At 39.4% G+C, this 21856-nt stretch overlaps 2 long non-coding RNA genes across 2 annotated transcripts; one reads left to right on the top strand and one right to left on the bottom strand.

Annotated features, from left to right (window-relative positions):
* Positions 1 to 3499: 3499 nt before the first annotated feature.
* Positions 3500 to 4243, bottom strand: LOC134943874 (uncharacterized). Its single transcript, XR_010181804.1, has 4 exons — positions 4220 to 4243; positions 4075 to 4138; positions 3883 to 4001; positions 3500 to 3654 (listed from the first exon to the last, which is right to left on the bottom strand). It is a non-coding gene; the product is annotated as an uncharacterized LOC134943874 (long non-coding RNA).
* A 5040-nt stretch (positions 4244 to 9283) lies between these two features.
* LOC134943873 (uncharacterized) lies at positions 9284 to 9975 on the top strand. Its single transcript, XR_010181803.1, has 4 exons — positions 9284 to 9307; positions 9389 to 9452; positions 9526 to 9644; positions 9873 to 9975. It is a non-coding gene; the product is annotated as an uncharacterized LOC134943873 (long non-coding RNA).
* Positions 9976 to 21856: the final 11881 nt, after the last annotated feature.

Genomic DNA, 21856 nt, shown 5'->3' with positions numbered 1-21856 from the left:
TCTTAATCTCTATACATAAAAAGAACATACAAAAATGAAAAAAATAAAACATAAAACATAGAACATATAAAACACAAATCAAAACCCAGCCTGTATATGCTGATTGTATCACAGTGCCCTATGTCCCTGAAACATACAAAGTGTGTTCCAAGGTATCCAATCAACTATGGCAAAATAAAATTCTAAAGAAAAATATTAAGGGGGTTGGCCTCATTGAGGCCCTTTGGTGACACTGTATTGAGTTTGTGTATCCAAAAGCTTTCCTTCTGTTTAAGTAACAAGGTGCGATCGCCTCCACTAACAGGTGGCGGCACCCAGTCAATCAGCTGACACTTCAGGGCAGATACTTGATGTCTAACTGACAAAAAGTGCCGTGCTACCGGTTTGTCAGAAAAGCCCACATTGAGGGCCGTGTGTATGGATGACCGATGGTTTGCCATCCTGTCGCGAAAGGGATGCGCAGTTAGTCCGACATAACATAACCCACATGGGCACTTTAGAAGGTAGACGACATGATCCAGTCGACAGTGGAGATGATATCTGATGAAGATTTTTTTCCCTGTGTGTGGGTGATACAAAAAAGGACCAGTGATCATAGATCTGCACGTTGTGCACCCCCCGCAAGAAAAACTGCCAGGTTTGGCTTGCATAAGCTGGATTTGAGATGTGTTCTGTTCAGGGAAAATCGTGGGTCTCATTAGTAATTGCTTTAGGTTGGCCCCTCGTTTGTATGCAACCATAGGAGCAGGTGTTTTAAGAAAAGGCAAACTGTTGTCGGTGGCTATTATTGGCCAATGTTTCCGTAGGGCCTTTCTGGTTGCACTTGTGGAACCATCATACTGAGTGGAACAAATCATCCGATTGTTACGAATGGGGTTTTTAACCTGTTGTCCATGAAAAATGCTGTTCGCTTTATTAAGACAGCGAGTAAGTACACTGCTAGTGTACCCTCGCTCCAGAAAGCGAGAAGTGATCTCGTTACATTGTTGATCTTTGAGTGCTGCGTTGGAATTGATCCTCATGGCTCTGAGGTACTGGGATATGGGCAATCCTTCCTTGAGGGCTGGGGGATGATGGCTGCTAGCATGCAAGGTCAGATTGCGGTCCGTGGGTTTACGGTACAACGAGGTGTCCAGTCGGTCACCATTTCTGGTGATACTGACATCCAGGAAAGTGATGTTAGTGGCCGATACTGTGTATGTGAACTTGATAGGATTATCCAAAGCATTCAATTGGTTCACCATGTCAAGAAACTCAGACTCGGTGCCCTCCCACAGCAAGAAGACGTCATCAATGTACCGTTTAAAGAAGGCAATCTTATGCCCATACCTAGGTAACAGGTACGTATGTTCATAGTGCGCCATGAACAGATTAGCGTAGGCGGGGGCAAAATTAGACCCCATCGCGGTTCCGGCGATTTGAAGAAAATAATCATTTTTATACATAAAGTGGTTGCACGTAAGAACCAATGAGGTCAGTTCCAACACAAACTCAGTGGGGTAATCTTTGCAGGGGCTGTTGGAAAGAAATTGACGTATAACATCCAAACCTAAGTGGTGTGGTATAATGGTATAAAGGGACCCCACATCCATAGTAGCCAGAAGAGTGCCTTCACTAAGATGGGTAAATGTCCGTAGATGTGTGAGGAAATCCCCAGTGTCCTTTAAATAGCTATCAGTTTTTAATACCAAAGGCTGTAGGATACTGTCAATAAAGACAGCAATTGGCTGTAACAGAGAGCCTTCCGCGGCAATAATGGGTCTGCCGGGAGGGTGAACTAATGTCTTATGAATTTTGGGCAGAGTGTATAGGATAGGACACCTGGGTGAATTGATGGTCAAATATTTTAATGTGTCTTCACTTATGTAGCCCTGCTCAAAACCTAACTTCAGAAATTGATCGATTTTAGATTTGATTTTAGGAACCGGATTGGTGGTTAATTTCTGATAGGTCATGTCATCTGCTAATTGTCGGTTGATCTCCATGTCATAGTCTGTCCAATCTTGGACGACTATTGCTCCTCCCTTATCCGCCGGGCGGATGACTATATGGGGAGAATCCTTTAAAGTTTTTAATGCTTTCCTCTCGGCTATGGACAGGTTATCAAACATCCTTTTGGGGGGTGAGCTCTCAGAGTCTCTTTGGACTAACTGTAAATAGGTTTTGATGCTGGGATTGGAGGATGGAGGATCGAATGTCGATTTGGGTCTGAATTGAGGTATCTCTTTGTTAGTGGATTTGTTAGCAAAGAACTCCCGCAGACGGAGGGAGCGGCCAAATTTATACTGATCTATAGTTTGTTGGAATGAATTAATTCTGCATGTGGGGACGAAAGATAAACCTCGGGCAAGAAGTTTAGTTTCCGCTGGACTCAGTTCTACGCTAGATAGATTAAAGACATTGTCACCTACTGTCTCCTCCTCCCTCTTCTCTTGGTACCCCCCTCTCCTCGGGTGCGGTCTGTGCCGCTTCTGAGAACCCTGGAACGGGTAGAGGAGGCCTCTCCTCCTCGATCTAAAAAATGAGTGGAGTCGTTGTTCCCTTCATAGTAATCGGTGTCTGAGGTAGAGGCGGAGGAAACAAATTCATGGGCAAACGGTTGGGCCCTTCGCCTAGTGTATTGTCTATTCTGACGTTCACTAGTATTGTTTCCAAGTAACCAGCGGTATACAGTATGCGTTTGGTAGTCGTTAGTCACAGTGGACAATTTTTTTCGTTTGAAAGAAATTAGATCACATTTATAAGTGTCCACCTGTGTCTGTAAACGTTCGATCCAATTTTGGGTTTTGTCATTCTGCAGCACGGTGGTGTGAGATTTGATGGTAATATCCACTTCAGTAGATAATTTCTTTAACTCAATGCCAACTTCCTCCACTACCAGGGTCATGAGGTCAAGCGAACATTTGTTCAATACTCCACACCACCGGCTGCAGAAGACAGGGTTGTTTCTACCCAATGTTGGAACGTTAGAGATACGGAAACCCCGGGGGATTTGTTTTCTCCTGAGGTATTCCGACAAAAATTGACCATGTAAAGTCAAATCAACCTCTTTTTGTCTGTGTTTAAGCACTTTGTAAAACAAATCCACAGGGGTTTCGGCTGGTAAGGCCTCAAACTCTAATTTATCGAATAGTAATTTTTCAGTGTCCTCATCCGTAAATGAAACTATACCAGTTTCAGCTTTGGCCAGTAGGCCATCGTCCAACAAATATACCCCGCTCTGAGTCATAACACTCTTTAGACTGGAAAACTCAAACAGGTATAGCAATTAGATTAATAACATACTAAACATGACAAACAAAACATGTAAGGTTCCCGGAAATAAAGGTGGTGATCGGTGAAGAAGTCCAATCCGGTATGTTGGATGGGTGTCAGGAAGTAGGAACTGCGTATAGTAGTTCGAACAAATGTAGTCTTGGAAGATCCTGCACTCTCATCAAAAGTAATAACGACGGCGGGTGCTCCTAATGACCTGAGAGGCCACCAATATACCACAACAACCACCAAGGTGGAAGGTGCACTCACGCCCAGAAATTAGTCTCTGAAGTCACTTGTAAATTCAGTATATTTTTATTCGGGTTCACTGTTGATGCCGTATTTCATCGACGTTTCGGTCCTTATGCGGACCTTTATCAAGATTGGCACTTAAATCACCTATACAATCAGAAACAGTTACAATTAATATGTATAAGAACCCAGATTTATTCAACACCAACACCACCAGTGCCTCCCAGGCCCTGAAGACTGTCACAAAAACCAGAAAACGTATTAAAAAGCTGTTTTTTTATATATGTAAAAAAGAGATACTTGAAAGTAATCCACGTGTGATGAAAGAGACACCTCCACCGTTAGGACTATCTGTTTAGATAGGCAAATGATTACCTGGACGGCAAGCCAGATCACTCAGATGCGTGGAATGGCCTTCAAAGTTGGCAACATGCCTGATCACATAATGAAGTTAAAAAGCCTATAACGTAGGGGAAGCTGCAAGGCGTAGTCACCTATTAGATAAATAACAGAGTAACTACACCATAAGAAAATACACTAACAACGTCATTTTGGAAAAGATCATACCTAGTTACATGTAGAAATAGCTCATGGCAGCTTGTGGGCTCTGTACATGTGTCAGACACTCAGTCTGTAAGGAGGCACAACAGGAAAAAATAATCACCAACCGTAATCATGTGTCAGAAGGGAGCTGCAGGAGAACCATACTCACTGCTCAAGTGTCCAGAGCCAAATGGAAGCTGCATAAAGTTCAGCCTCAGCTGAGCACTATTTAAGGATCAACCACAGGAAGTGCCAATTAGGGAGATTAGTATAAACCCAGTCTCTCATTAACTGATCACCTCTCAGATAACTAACTCAGACCAACTGGGTAAAACGTTACAGGGTTCACAGGACAGGCAGTGGCTATCGCTAACGCACGGCTACTTAAATGAGTGTATTTTAACGATTTAGAAGGGCAACTGCCGGAGACGCGTCTTTTGCGTTCCACCGACCGGAACTCCATGCGTTCCATTCCGCTGAAGTTGCGCTGGCCGGAAGTCTCTGCGTTCCACTCGCGGAAAGAACCGTAATTAGGCTTATCCACTGGCAAATGTTTAAAGGAGGTGTACAACCTAGAGGGGGGTGTTCACAGAGAATGAACACTCCCCCAGGTGGAATCATCAATGTACAGGTCCACTCATAGCTCACAAGGACTCGGAGGTATACCGGAGGTCACCTCACGTATAATCCTGGATTAACCTATGTGTAGCCTGTCAATCACCACAAAAGAAAAAGAGTGCAAATGTAAATAATGATCCATAATATGAAATGTCAAAAATGTCAAAAATGACATAAGAGGGCACCAAATCAAATGACCACAACTCACCCTATGCATACAAACTAACATATATCTGATCAACAAAGGCAAATTGAATACTGATGTGAGTGTAATATCTTTATAGTAATACATTGGTATAATGTAGTAAAAGATTTTAAATAATAAAAGGGAATAGTGGGTGGTGTGGTCATTGAAATTGGTGAACCCTCGTGACTAGTATAGGACCTGGGAAGGCTCCGGGAAACAGCAGAAAAATATATATAAAAAACATAAGCAAGGACGTATAAATAACTGTCCTTACCTTCTTAATCTCTATACATAAAAAGAACATACAAAAATGAAAAAAATAAAACATAAAACATAGAACATATAAAACACAAATCAAAACCCAGCCTGTATATGCTGATTGTATCACAGTGCCCTATGTCCCTGAAACATACAAAGTGTGTTCCAAGGTATCCAATCAACTATGGCAAAATAAAATTCTAAAGAAAAATATTAAGGGGGTTGGCCTCATTGAGTTTGTGTATCCAAACTCAATGTAAAACTGTATCCAAACTGTATTGAGTTTGTGTATCCAAAAGCTTTCCTTCTGTTTAAGTAACAAGGTGCGATCGCCTCCACTAACAGGTGGCGGCACCCAGTCAATCAGCTGACACTTCAGGGCAGATACTTGATGTCTAACTGACAAAAAGTGCCGTGCTACCGGTTTGTCAGAAAAGCCCACATTGAGGGCCGTGTGTATGGATGACCGATGGTTTGCCATCCTGTCGCGAAAGGGACGCGCAGTTAGTCCGACATAACATAACCCACATGGGCACTTTAGAAGGTAGACGACATGATCCAGTCGACAGTGGAGATGATATCTGATGAAGATTTTTTTCCCTGTGTGTGGGTGATACAAAAAAGGACCAGTGATCATAGATCTGCACGTTGTGCACCCCCCGCAAGAAAAACTGCCAGGTTTGGCTTGCATAAGCTGGATTTGAGATGTGTTCTGTTCAGGGAAAATCGTGGGTCTCATTAGTAATTGCTTTAGGTTGGCCCCTCGATTGTATGCAACCATAGGAGCAGGTGTTTTAAGAAAAGGCAAACTGTTGTCGGTGGCTATTATTGGCCAATGTTTCCGTAGGGCCTTTCTGGTTGCACTTGTGGAACCATCATACTGAGTGGAACAAATCATCCGATTGTTACGAATGGGGTTTTTAACCTGTTGTCCATGAAAAATGCTGTTCGCTTTATTAAGACAGCGAGTAAGTACACTGCTAGTGTACCCTCGCTCCAGAAAGCGAGAAGTGATCTCGTTACATTGTTGATCTTTGAGTGCTGCGTTGGAATTGATCCTCATGGCTCTGAGGTACTGGGATATGGGCAATCCTTCCTTGAGGGCTGGGGGATGATGGCTGCTAGCATGCAAGGTCAGATTGCGGTCCGTGGGTTTACGGTATAACGAGGTGTCCAGTCGGTCACCATTTCTGGTGATACTGACATCCAGGAAAGTGATGTTAGTGGCCGATACTGTGTATGTGAACTTGATAGGATTATCCAAAGCATTCAATTGGTTCACCATGTCAAGAAACTCAGACTCGGTGCCCTCCCACAGCAAGAAGACGTCATCAATGTACCGTTTAAAGAAGGCAATCTTATGCCCATACCTAGGTAACAGGTACGTATGTTCATAGTGCGCCATGAACAGATTAGCGTAGGCGGGGGCCAAATTAGACCCCATCGCGGTTCCGGCGATTTGAAGAAAATAATCATTTTTATACATAAAGTGGTTGCACGTAAGAACCAATGAGGTCAGTTCCAACACAAACTCAGTGGGGTAATCTTTGCAGGGGCTGTTGGAAAGAAATTGACGTATAACATCCAAACCTAAGTGGTGTGGTATAACGGTATAAAGGGACCCCACATCCATAGTAGCCAGAAGAGTGCCTTCACTAAGATGGGTAAATGTCCGTAGATGTGTGAGGAAATCCCCAGTGTCCTTTAAATAGCTATCAGTTTTTAATACCAAAGGCTGTAGGATACTGTCAATAAAGACAGCAATTGGCTGTAACAGAGAGCCTTCCGCGGCAATAATGGGTCTGCCGGGAGGGTGAACTAATGTCTTATGAATTTTAGGCAGAGTGTATAGGATAGGACACCTGGGTGAATTGATGGTCAAATATTTTAATGTGTCTTCACTTATGTAGCCCTGCTCAAAACCTAACTTCAGAAATTGATCGATTTTAGATTTGATTTTAGGAACCGGATTGGTGGTTAATTTCTGATAGGTCATGTCATCTGCTAATTGTCGGTTGATCTCCATGTCATAGTCTGTCCAATCTTGGACGACTATTGCTCCTCCCTTATCCGCCGGGCGGATGACTATATGGGGAGAATCCTTTAAAGTTTTTAATGCTTTCCTCTCGGCTATGGACAGGTTATCAAACATCCTTTTGGGGGGTGAGCTCTCAGAGTCTCTTTGGACTAACCGTAAATAGGTTTTGATGCTGGGATTGGAGGATGGAGGATCGAATGTCGATTTGGGTCTGAATTGAGGTATCTCTTTGTTAGTGGATTTGTTAGCAAAGAACTCCCGCAGACGGAGGGAGCGGCCAAATTTATACTGATCTATAGTTTGTTGGAATGAATTAATTCTGCATGTGGGGACGAAAGATAAACCTCGGGCAAGAAGTTTAGTTTCCGCTGGACTCAGTTCTACGCTAGATAGATTAAAGACATTGTCACCTACTGTCTCCTCCTCCCTCTTCTCTTGGTACCCCCCTCTCCTCGGGTGCGGTCTGTGCCGCTTCTGAGAACCCTGGAACGGGTAGAGGAGGCCTCTCCTCCTCGATCTAAAAAACGAGTGGAGTCGTTGTTCCCTTCGTAGTAATCGGTGTCTGAGGTAGAGGCGGAGGAAACAAATTCATGGGCAAACGGTTGGGCCCTTCGCCTAGTGTATTGTCTATTCTGACGTTCACTAGTATTGTTTCCAAGTAACCAGCGGTATACAGTATGCGTTTGGTAGTCGTTAGTTACAGTGGACAATTTTTTTCGTTTGAAAGAAATTAGATCACGTTTATAAGTGTCCACCTGTGTCTGTAAACGTTCGATCCAATTTTGGGTTTTGTCATTCTGCAGCACGGTGGTGTGAGATTTGATGGTAATATCCACTTCAGTAGATAATTTCTTTAACTCAATGCCAACTTCCTCCACTACCAGGGTCATGAGGTCAAGCGAACATTTGTTCAATACTCCACACCACCGGCTGCAGAAGACAGGGTTGTTTCTACCCAATGTTGGAACGTTAGAGGAAAGCTTTTGGATACACAAACTCAATACAGTGTCACCAAAGGGCCTCAATGAGGCCAACCCCCTTAATATTTTTCTTTAGAATTTTATTTTGCCATAGTTGATTGGATACCTTGGAACACACTTTGTATGTTTCAGGGACATAGGGCACTGTGATACAATCAGCATATACAGGCTGGGTTTTGATTTGTGTTTTATATGTTCTATATTTTATGTTTTATTTTTTTCATTTTTGTATGTTCTTTTTATGTATAGAGATTAAGAAGGTAAGGACAGTTATTTATATTTATACGTCCTTGCTTATGTTTTTTATATATATTTTTCTGCTGTTTCCCGGAGCCTTCCCAGGTCCTATACTAGTCACGAGGGTTCACCAATTTCAATGACCACACCACCCACTATTCCCTTTTATTATTTAAAATCTTTTACTACATTATACCAATGTATTACTATAAAGATATTACACTCACATCAGTATTCAATTTGCCTTTGTTGATCAGATATATGTTAGTTTGTATGCATAGGGTGAGTTGTGGTCATTTGATTTGGTGCCCTCTTATGTCATTTTTGACATTTTTGACATTTCATATTATGGATCATTATTTACATTTGCACTCTTTTTCTTTTGTGGTGATTGACAGGCTACACATAGGTTAATCCAGGATTATACGTGAGGTGACCTCCGGTATACCTCCGAGTCCCTGTGAGCTATGAGTGGACCTGTACATTGATGATTCCACCTGGGGGAGTGTTCATTCTCTGTGAACACCCCCCTCTAGGTTGTACACCTCCTTTAAACATTTGCCAGTGGATAAGCCTAATTACGGTTCTTTCCGCGAGTGGAACGCAGAGACTTCCGGCCAGCGCCACTTCCGCGGAATGGAACGCATGGAGTTCCGGTCGGTGGAACGCAAAAGACGCGTCTCCGGCAGTTGCCCTTCTAAATCGTTAAAATACACTCATTTAAGTAGCCGTGCGTTAGCGATAGCCACTGCCTGTCCTGTGAACCCTGTAACGTTTTACCCAGTTGGTCTGAGTTAGTTATCTGAGAGGTGATCAGTTAATGAGAGACTGGGTTTATACTAATCTCCCTAATTGGCACTTCCTGTGGTTGATCCTTAAATAGTGCTCAGCTGAGGCTGAACTTTATGCAGCTTCCATTTGGCTCTGGACACTTGAGCAGTGAGTATGGTTCTCCTGCAGCTCCCTTCTGACACATGATTACGGTTGGTGATTATTTTTTCCTGTTGTGCCTCCTTACAGACTGAGTGTCTGACACATGTACAGAGCCCACAAGCTGCCATGAGCTATTTCTACATGTAACTAGGTATGATCTTTTCCAAAATGACGTTGTTAGTGTATTTTCTTATGGTGTAGTTACTCTGTTATTTATCTAATAGGTGACTACGCCTTGCAGCTTCCCCTACGTTATAGGCTTTTTAACTTCATTATGTGATCAGGCATGTTGCCAACTTTGAAGGCCATTCCACGCATCTGAGTGATCTGGCTTGCCGTCCAGGTAATCATTTGCCTATCTAAACAGATAGTCCTAACGGTGGAGGTGTCTCTTTCATCACACGTGGATTACTTTCAAGTATCTCTTTTTTACATATATAAAAAAACAGCTTTTTAATACGTTTTCTGGTTTTTGTGACAGTCTTCAGGGCCTGGGAGGCACTGGTGGTGTTGGTGTTGAATAAATCTGGGTTCTTATACATATTAATTGTAACTGTTTCTGATTGTATAGGTGATTTAAGTGCCAATCTTGATAAAGGTCCGCATAAGGACCGAAAAGTCGATGAAATACGGCATCAACAGTGAACCCGAATAAAAATATACTGAATTTACAAGTGACTTCAGAGACTAATTTCTGGGCGTGAGTGCACCTTCCACCTTGGTGGTTGTTGTGGTATACATATATATATATATACACACACACACACACACACACACACACACACACACAAATACACTTACATATACATTTTATATATAAATGTGCAATATACATCAAGTGCCAAATTAATAAGGTCTTTATTAAGTTATTATTATCAACTTATTATTATAGTGATATTCGTGAATACCGGTGATTAAATAATATTCAGATCCCACTAATTTTTATGATATTCATGTGATATTTGTAAATCATATTAGTGTTTTACTTTATTTCCATTTTTAATTTATTGCTTTTTATTGTTGTTTTTGTATGAGACTCTTATTATTTCCCTTAAGGGTACAGATGAAAATTATACTGTATATATCTTTTTGTTTTATTATATTGTAATTTCTATTGTGGATATACTCTCCTCAGTCCTCTGTACGAGAATACGTAATCTATTTATAGGCTCAATTAAAATCAATTGAAAAATATACAATGTGTGATAATTATTAATATTAATAAATGAATATTAATTTAAGTGTAGATTAATTATGTGAAAGGTGTGAAAGTGTAAAACATTAACAAAGGTTTACTACAACAAAAAGTGAATAGGTGAAAAATACATTTATCTAGTTTTCATTAAATTAGAAAAGTGGTAAATAGATTAGGTTAGACCTTCTAATTTCCTTGAGTACCTAGAAAAACATGGTGACAACAGTATTACAGAGGGGTATCTCAGATTATCTAGAAATTTGCCCAATGAGGAAAAGAAACAGAATAAGTATAGTATTTGGGGGGTTGTTTTTTCATGACAAAATAATTCAAGAAATAAGTAAAGGCTACTGTACATCCAAACCAATCTATCTCCACTACTGCAGAACTCCCAGGTAAGTATTGTTCTTTATCCACATTTTTATTATACACAAATTATTATATGAGGATTAACTAATCATATATTTCTAGAACTCCCATTTAAAACTCCTCCAGAGCTCCCAGGTAAACATTGTTCACATTTTTGTTCTAGAAGTTCCTGTGCACAGGTTAAGATTTTTACTCATATATTACTAGATATCCCATAAAAAAAATATTTTGAAGGATGGATGAGTAGTGTTTGTTTTCATTTATTCCTAGTGGGTCATCACTATTCATAAGGAATATCCATCTTGTTTCTTTTTTTCAATAATTATTTTGTTGTATCCACACCTCTGATTCCCAGAGGAATTTGTTCTATGCCAAAGGCTCATAGATCTTTGGGGTTCCCATGACGCATTCTTAGAAAATGATGTGCCACACTCATGATTTTTTTACATTTTTGAAGGTCTGTTAAGGCATTCTTGATGTTTCTGATGTGTCCCATAACTTGTATTCTTAATTGTCTACCAGTCATTCCCATATATTTTTCGAGAGTACACATCTCCTACTGTTACATTTTATATAATCAAGTATCTTTTTTATCATAGTGGTATTCAATTTCTTTCATCTGTTGAATATATTGGCATGTATTGCATGTTCCATATGGAAAACATTATATGATTTTTTCCACCCAGCAGGAAGTGACTATGTACCAAATTATCCCTCATACTCAGCAATTTTCTCCAACTGATATAGATCTTTTCACCCAGAGATTCCTTCAGATCCTTGTCAGTGGTTATCACATTTCAGTCTTTTTGTAGAATATCTTGTATTGGTATGCAGTTAATTTCCCAACTGATGGGATCCCAGTGGTAAAAATACCAGCACCAGAATCACGCCACCAGTTGAAATGTCAGTGGTGGAATCCTGACTGCCGCCCGGAATCCCCACTTGGGTGGTGGTCCACACCACCACCTGAGGAGAAAAAGACAAGTGTGGTGACCAATGGTCATCACTGGGTCTGAAGCATGGCAAACTCATTGAGCCCGCTAGGGGAAATGCTGCAGTCAAGGTAAGGATTCCGGTGTCGGGATTTTGACTGCTGGGATCCCGACATTTGGGATTTCATACTGAATTTCTTGTATATTGTTCATTACAGAATGTTCTTATGAACATGATTTTTTGTTCTTCTTGCTGTTCTTTTTTTAATTTTCAGATGAATGAGGGATATTATTTCCTTATTGGGGCAATTCTGTAGCTTTTTTGATGTTTTTGTTACCAAAGTATATCACCTTATTTTCCCTCTTTCTGCGAGTTCTATAGTTCTTTTCTCACATGTTCATCACTGTAATAATTATGACATATCCTTAAAAATTCCCCTTTTGGGACCCCATGCCCAGTTGCTAGTAGATGGGTACACTTGCTGAGAAGGGTTCTATTTGTTTCTGTGGTCTTCCTGTAAAGGTCTGTAGGGCCAATCCCTTCCTCCTCTATCTTAATTGTTAAATCTAGTAATATTATTGATTCTCTGCACATTTCTGATGTCAACTTCAGGTTCAGCTGGTTTTGATTCAATGTATTGATGAAGCTTAAAAGATGTTCTATTTCCCCTTCAAATATTATCAGTATATCATCAATGTAGTGAAACCATCCTATTACATGATCAGTATATCCATCATTTTTATCTGAGAAAACAAATTCTCTCTCCCACCACCCATGTACAGATTGGCATACATGGCTGCACATGTGCTGCCCATCGCTGTACCTCGGGTCTGGAGATAAAATCTCTTGTGAAAGGCAAAGTAGATTTTGATTAGGATAAAATCCAATAATTTCATAGTGAATTTGTCGAATTTGAGTCCTTTGTAATGGTCTATGCTGGTATATAGTGACTCCACATCACATGTACAAAGCCATGTATACAATGTTACAATTAAATTCTCAACTTTACCTAGGATATCCAAGGTATCCCTGGTATAACACGGTAATTCTGTGAGGAATCCTCTGAGATTTTTTTATCTATTAAAATACTTGACTTTTCTATCAAACTCCCTATACCCGATACTATAGGCCTTCCGGGTTATTTTTTTTTTTTTTTTTTGTGTATTTTGGTCAAGGCATAGAATGTGGGTATTTTGGGATTCGTTACTCACAGATATTCTTTTTTTTCTTTTTGCGATAATCCCTTCATAGTAATTCTTCTTAATTAAATGTGAATAACTTTTATACCACACTATTTTTAATATTTCATTACCATTTTGAAATAGAACAATTAAAATGCATACCAATAAAAATGAGAATTTGTAATATATTATTTGGTTCCAGAGTGCACCTTGAAAGATGCTATTCTTTTCTCTTCTCATTTAAAATTGCTGGTCTTTGATCATAAGCATCAGGTTAGCACCTAAAAAGAAAGTGTACATAAGAATTGAGGTATTACTAATTAATTTGATAAGAAGTACAATGACAATGAACCAATGATTTTTGGAGAATTTATATTATAAGCTCTTTGGATGCTGGTGCGGGATTGATCCATTCTCATTGATATCTTCAAGAATATAACTACTAATGTCAAAATAGAATTCTAATATACAGTAAATCAATTTTGGGTTTATTACTATTTAGATATTTTATATAAGACTCATAAAAACAAGGAATATCCATCAATAATCAGTTAAAATAGGACAATGTTCTGCAGATCTTCACCAAGATTAGTAAACTGAAAATCATTAATTTATCAAAATAAAAGTGATAGAACTGCTTGAAAACTAGAACCTGTGAGAATCTGAATCATATAAATATATATACAATGTCTTGACTTGCTGTAGTACATTCAGTATAACTGCTATTGTGCTAAATACTGAAATTAATACTAAATTTAAATACATTGCCAAGACCCCATGCATATTTTACTCACCGGTAACACATTGATGAAGATCAATCTGCAATATTTTGAATGTAAGTATCTCAACATGAAATTACAGATGAGCAAAACATTTCAATACATTTTGTGTATAAAGTATTATTAGAAAGTTGCAGATGATGTATTAATGTGTAAAAGTCACTGTGAAAAAAAAAGTGGAAAAAAAACAATGCAGGTGTAATTTTTTTGGAATAAAATATTTTAAATGATTTTTGACACACGAAGCAGCATAACAACAAACTGAAGCCATTTACAGTATATTATAAACTTTGTAGAGCCATATAATTTTAAATTACAGTTTTATATACTGTAAATCAATAATTCAAGATGTATTAATTCATTCTTCAAAAACACTAGTGTGTGCTAATGATCCTGGCTGTCAGGATCCCCAATGGTCAGAATCCTGACAGCAGATTCCCAACTGTCAATATAACAATGGTTCCCAATGGTGAGTATTACGGTTAGCGTTAGTATTAGGGTTATGGCTTTTAATGGGATGGCTAGTGTTAGTATTAGAATACTTAGCAGAATCTGCCGGCATTGTGACTGCCAGATTCTGCTGTTGGGAATATGACCATCGGCAGTCATTGCTCTACCTGGTTATACAGTATGTAACTTTAAGATACTTTTATTAACTTTTACATATTTCTTTTTCTTGTCTTTATTAAATGCTTATAATAAAAGAAAAGGTAATAAAAAACAGCTTGAACATGCCTTATGCTACTCTTATTTTTAAACATATTTGCCACTATGACAAAGGCAGTACCAGCTAAAAATCTGTGCCTACTAATATTATAAAAAAACTTTTTTTTGTTTAGGAAATAATTGGTATATGAAATGGAGAACCAGACTTATATCAGATAATTTTACCTGTTGCATTTTCCACAATATCTGATAATACAACATTAACGACATGTGTGTTTTTCTTGCTCTATGTGATTGGAGTACTCATTAATTCCATTATAATAACAGTGATATATATTGATGTTCATTTACATACCACCATGTATCTGTTTCTCTGTATCCTGGCCTTAGTAGATATTTGTTATACAACCACTACTGTCCCTAACCTGCTGTACATGTTACTATCTGGAGATTATACAGTAACCTTCATACAGTGCTTCACCCAGATGTACTTTTATGTATTGATTGCATTCACAGAGGATTTTCTAATATTCACTATGGCATATGACCGGTATGTTGCTATATGTGATCCTTTAAACTATCATTATATATTAAATTAGAAACACTGTCTCCTATTTGCATTTGGCACTTGGATATTAGGAATCTTAAACTCAGTTGTGATCACAATCCCAATGTCACACATGTCCTTCTGTTACTCACATAACATACACCACTTTTTCTGTGATTTTAAAGCTTTGATTAACATCTCCTGTACAGGAACTGAAGAGTTATATATTGTCATCTATCTGGAATTGTTGATATTTGCATTTTTCCCAGTTATATTCAGTTTTACATCTTATATAAAAATTATCTGAGTATTCTTACAGATAAAATCTAAGGACAGAAGAAAAAAAGCCTTTTCCACCTGCTCATCCCACCTCAACATTGTCATTATTTACTATACAACAGGTGTGTCTGTTTACATCATCCCAACATCCAAATTCTACAATATCCTGGAACAGGTCTTTACAGCACTGTACGCAGTTATTACACCAATGATAAACCCTCTGATCTACAGTCTACGAACTACAGATGTAAAAAAAGCTCTGCTGAAAATAATCACAGTAAAACTAATTGTTTAAGAAATTTGTCTGAAGTGCTTTAATGCAAATGTACTTAAATGTTAATAATGATACCACAAGGAAACAAAATATATGAATTTGTGATACTATTTAGCGTGAAATATGACGGTATTTGCTACCCTTGCATTGCAACATGGTTTGTTCCAGATACAAAGTTACTTGTTTTTTTTAAAAGAGAGGGTATACCAAAGTGGCGCAGCTGCTCAGGTGTTACAGAATACTAAATAAAAGTCACCACATTTAAATACAATACAAGATACAGCAAATTGAAGCCGGTTATACACCAAAAGTGCTACAAGAACATTCATAGATGAAATATCACCAATACGTCCCTTAGAAGTTGTATCGGATGCCTCTTGATCTGTAGCCTTCAGTGTTAAATGTCTGGTATACAATCTCCAACATGTAAAAATAGAATAAACTAGAAACCAATGTGTAGTATTTTCTGTGTAATTACAGTATGATAAGCAGGAAATTAAAGTAACTTCTGGTGCTTTAAAGAGGTTTAAGGTGTACCCCGCTCACACTGATTTAAGTGGCAACATGCACAGCAAGGTATCTTTAAGAGGGAGCTTCTCACACTCTTGGAGACTTGTCCAATAATCCCCAAGTAGAGATGAAATGGGTGATGTAAATCTAGACCAGATAGCTTACAATCTTCTAGCTTACCCTCAAAACTCACAGGATAAAGATAGATGGCAAACACATCAAGGTATCTTTAGGGTATATTGGTAATCATATACAGTGTACCCCGACTCACAGTTTGATATATTGTGAGACTCCTATCAAGGTATCTTTGTATAGAATTCAAGTGGTTCACTCCCACAGATCTATTTGCTGAGACATCAACTGGACTCATATCCACGATAAAAAATTAGCACATTTATTGGATCATACATAGAAACATATGTAGAAATCACAAAGAACTAGTGCACATGAAAAATATACAAAAATGTCAATAAAATTGGGCCCAAAGTCCTGTTAAAAACAAAAAATAACAATAACATTTTGAGGTCGTTACATGAAGCTACTCACACTCCTGGTGTGAAAAAAGATCCAGATCAAGAGGCATCCTATACAAATTCTAAGGGATGTATTGTTGATATTTCATCTATGAATGTTCTTGTAGCTCTTTAGGTGTAGCCACAGGCTTCAGTTTGCTGTATCTAACTTGTTTTTTTGCATTTATTTCCAAATCAAATTTGTCCCAGAGTCAGGTACAGTAATTATCTTTATACCCCCAAAATATATATTTAAATCAGACAAATAAAATTGTCTGTAAATGAATGAAAATGAAACTAATCATATCCCCTTTTTGCTTACAATATATCTATTTATACATTATTATAGTCATTTTTAAATATGCTGTTCATTGGTATTCTCGGATATTTATTCATACAAGTGCACTGAGTTAATAGCAAAACATAGCAAGTGTTGCTATTAAAAACAATGTTCTTAAAAAGTTTGGATTTTAACACAATTGAAAATGATGGCTTATACAAGCTGCTGCTTAGTAAATAAACCCCTGTGACACCAACTGTTGATTTTCTGGGGCTCATTTGCTGGATACGGAGTCAGTAACATGAACAGTGACTGGCTCCCTGAACTAAAAGGTCTACCACAGCATTTTGCAATGTCATGCAATAACTTCTGGTATATGTAACCTCTGGTATATGCCCAGTAGGCTAAAGAATCATCATTCAGCAAGATAGTGACACAGAACATACCACCAGGCTATGCCAGATCTACCTTAGAGGAAATGAACAAGATGATAGTCTTCAAACCATGGATGGCTACCATAGCCTCCAGACTTAAACCTCTGTGACACAGTGATCAGATTCTCCACACAAGCATCTCAACTCACCACCTAATAAATATGCATAAATTCTAAGAGATTTTCACAGCACTGCTACTTAAAGTTCAAAATTATTTAAAAAGTATTAATAAAAAATTCCATATATCAACACTGTATCCAAACAAAGCCCCTCATTCAGCTTCAGCTGCAGTTTTGCTATTTTAGTAAAACTGCAACTGGCTGCGATAGCATGCTGGGGGCCAACCACCACAGGGAAAGTCCGCCCAGCATGCAAATACCCGGCAGTGATGCAACCGCAATGCAATTATGATCGCATCACTGATTTGTGGATGCCTCCCTGCCTCCGCAAGCCAGGCTGCTAAGGTAGGCACAGGGCAGCCACTTTCTGGGTCATGGCGCAACCCTGAACCCACTACTTTTTTTGTCACCACGCACCTGGTAACACCATGTTGCTGCCCCGTACCACCCAACGAACACCTCTGCCTGTCAATCAGGCAGAGGCATTTGCATAACTGTGATGAGATTGCATCTCCCCGCCCGCGTGTGTGCTGAGTGGATCCTGCACGTGCACACTGCGGGGGTGAGCAGGGAGATGCAATCACATCTCAGTTGCGACTGCTACTGAATACCCCCCAATGTCTCGATCTGTCCTTTATAAATAATGTCCCAAAAAAGACACTTGTTCTAATTTGTAATCCACTGACTAGTTCACCGTGAACAATGTTTATATAATCTTAAAAAGTATTTTATTCCAATAAAAAATTTTTAAAAAGCACAAAAATCTTCAATGCACAAGACACAAAAGGTCTCCTTATGTCACTCATACCAGGATTAAGCAGATTTAATAAAAGGAGCTCACTAGACCTTTGGAAGACCTATAAATGCAGTGAATTATTTGCTGTGCAGAAAGATGTTATTCCCGGGGTTCCTCCTAAGCAGTACCACTTGTATTCTGGGTCTCTGTTTTTAGTTCACAGCCGCACTTTAAACTTTTCTCTCACAGTAGAGCAAGACACGGCTGTACTGCCAGCTAATATTTCCAAGCATGGTTGCTCTTTACGCTGTGTTCTCATTCCAGCTTCAAATGTTTCTGTGCTGCTGGTCTCCCGTACTGCTCCCAAGTGACCACTTACACCTGACCACTGATGTATTTCAACCCCAATATGGGTCTTTGTCAAGGTACCTCTGTGAGCTGACTTAGGATAAACTAGACAGAATGGTGAAAGAAGAGCAACCTACAGTACAAGAGCAACAAACTTGTAGGAACTTCTGCAACAGTGTTGGGGAGAACTTCTACAATATTTGAATTTCACTGTAGAAAGAATTTCACAAATGTGTTCTACAAAAGGTGGCTTCTTTTAAGAGTCAAAAAAAAATATTTTCAATTTTGTTCAAATGTTTCTATACTTTCTTTTTTTATCTCCAGTTGTTTAATTGTTCTATGCTTTAAATTCAGAGTATATTAATACATTAAACTGCATTATTATCAATAAAAATACCGCTCCTAACAAGTAATATCACCAAGGATCTCATTTGTTGCGTGAGTGTATATGAAAATACTGTAACTCACTCTGGTAGCCGTTTTTTCTAACGGTGATCTTTTGCACACAAAAACAGTATTGATATCTAGTACTTTAATTCTGTTGAGAAACTTTCATGATTTAGAAGATTTAGATTTTAGAAGAAAAAGTTGAATCTACTCCAGTGGATGGTGAAGTGTTAGTAGAAGGATGGCCTTTAAGGAGATAGTTTTACACTTTCCCCCAACTACTGTAACCCACAGCTAATAAAAATATTTCTGGTAGGCAGTTCCAGCCGATTACAATCAATAAGAATGGTCAGACTTTAAATATAAAGTTAGGTTAAATTAAAATTGGTTGTGCAAAAGCCCTAAACTTGATTACTTCAAAACCCGAAAACATAAGATACTGTACTGGCTGATTCACAAACAATAGCATATGTCTATTTCTATCATATAATAATTGGTGCAATCTTGAACATTGCTAAAGACTAGAGATGAGCGCATTCGGTTCCTCGGGATCCGAACCCCCCTGAACTTCACCTATTTTACACAGTTCCGAGGCAGCCTTGGATCCTCCCGCCTTGCTCGGTTAACCAGAATGTGCCCGACAGTCATCATCCCACTGTCGGATTCTCGCGAGATTCGTATTCTATATAAGGAGCTCCCTGAAAAGCTCCATAATCTGTTCTCAGTGTGCTACAAATATCTGTGCTCAGTGTGCTGCAAATAATCTGTGCTCAGTGTGCTGAAAATATCTACGTTCTCTGCCTGAAAACGCTCCATATCTATGCTCAGTGTGCTGCAAATATCTGTGCTCAGTGTGCTTTATTGTGGGAACTGGGGACCACCAGTATAATAGTAGTACAGTACAGTAGGCCATTGCTGTATCTTGCAGCTCTGTGTCACTGCATGTATCCATTCCATATCTGTGCAGCATTTTTGTGAGCAGTATATATAGTATTACAGTGCACCATTTTGGTGACCCAACAGTATATAGTTGTGTACAGTAGGCCATTGCTGTATCTTGCAGCTCTGTGTCACTGAGTGCACGTATCCATTCCATATCTGTGCGGCATTTTTGTGAGCAGTATATATAGTATTACAGTGCAGCATTTTGGTGACCCAACAGTATATAGTTGTGTACAGTAGGCTATTGCTGTATCTTGCAGCTCTGTGTCACTGAGTGCATGTATCCATTCCATATATGTGCGGCATTTTTGTGAGCAGTATATATAGTATTACAGTGCACCATTTTGGTGACCCAACAGTATATAGTTGTGTACAGTAGGCCATTGCTGTATCTTGCAGCTCTGTGTCACTGAGTGCACGTATCCATTCCATATCTGTGCGGCATTTTTGTGAGCAGTATATATAGTATTACAGTGCAGCATTTTGGTGACCCAACAGTATATAGTTGTGTACAGTAGGCTATTGCTGTATCTTGCAGCTCTGTGTCACTGAGTGCATGTATCCATTCCATATATGTGCGGCATTTTTGTGAGCAGTATATATAGTATTACAGTGCACCATTTTGGTGACCCAACAGTATATAGTTGTGTACAGTAGGCCATTGCTGTATCTTGCAGCTCTGTGTCACTGAGTGCACGTATCAATTCCATATCTGTGCGGCATTTTTGTGAGCAGTATATATAGTATTACAGTGCAGCATTTTGGTGACCCAACAGTATATAGTTGTGTACAGTAGGCCACTGCTATTGATATATTACTGGCATATAATTCCACACATTAAAAAATTGTGAACAAAAATGTGGAGGGTAAAATAGGGAAAGATCAAGATCCACTTCCACGTCGTGCTGAAGCTGCTGCCACTAGTCATGGCCGAGATTATGAAATTAAATCAATGTCGTCTGCCAAGGCCGATGCCCAATGTCATAGTAGAGAGCATGTAAAATCCAAAAAACAAAAGTTCAGTAAAATGACCCAAAAATCAAAATTAAAAGCATCTGAGGAGAAGCGTAAACTTGCCAATATGCCATTTACGACACGGAGTGGCAAGGAACGGCTGAGGCCCTCTCCTATGTTCCTCATGACTAGTGGGTCAGCTTTACATGAGGATGGAAGCACTCATCCTCCCGCTAGAAAAATTAAAAGACTTAAGCTGGCAAAAGCACAGCAAAGAACTGTGCGTTCTTCTAAATCACAAATCCCCAAGGAGAGTCCAATTGTGTCGGTTGCGATGCCTGACCTTCCCAACACTGGACGGGAAGAGGTGGCACCTTCCACCTTTTAAACGCCCCCTGCAAGTGCTGGAAGGAGCACCTGCAGTCCAGTTCCTGATAGTCAAGTTGAAGATGTCACTGTTGAAGTACACCAGGATGAGGATATGGGTGTTGCTGGTGCTGAGGAGTAAATTGACAAGGATGATTCTGATGGTGAGGTGGTTTGTTTAAGCCAGGCACCCGGGGAGACACCTGTTGTCTGTGGGACGAATATGGCCATTGACATGCCTGGTCAAATTACAAACAAATTACCTCTTCGGTGTGGAATTATTTTAACAGAAATGCGGACAACAGGTGTCAAGCCATGTGTTGCCTTTGTCAAGCTGTAATAAGTAGGGGTAAGGACATTAACCACCTAGGAACATCCTCCCTTATACGTCACCTGGAGCGCATTCATCAGAAGTCATTGACAAGTTCAAAAACTTTGGGTGACAGCGGAAGCAGTCCACTGACAACTAAATCACTTCCTCTTGTAACCAAGCTCCTGCAAACCACACCACCAACTCCCTCAGTGTCAATTTCCTCCTTAGACAGGAAGCCAATAGTCCTGCAGGCCATGTCAATGTCAAGTCTGACGAGTCCTCTCCTGCCTGGGATTCCTCCGATGCATCCTTGAGTGTAACGCCTACTGCTGCTGGCGCTGCTGTTGTTGCTGCTGGGAGTCGATTGTCATCCCAGAGGGGAAGTCGGAAGACCACTTGTACTACTTCCAGTAAGCAATTGACTGTCCAAC

Source organism: Pseudophryne corroboree, chromosome 7, assembly GCF_028390025.1.
Source record: "Pseudophryne corroboree isolate aPseCor3 chromosome 7, aPseCor3.hap2, whole genome shotgun sequence".
In the NCBI taxonomy this organism is placed as follows: Eukaryota; Metazoa; Chordata; class Amphibia; order Anura; family Myobatrachidae; genus Pseudophryne; species Pseudophryne corroboree.
The sequence above is the reverse complement of the archived record's forward strand: the minus strand, read 5'-3'. Positions and strand labels throughout refer to the sequence as shown.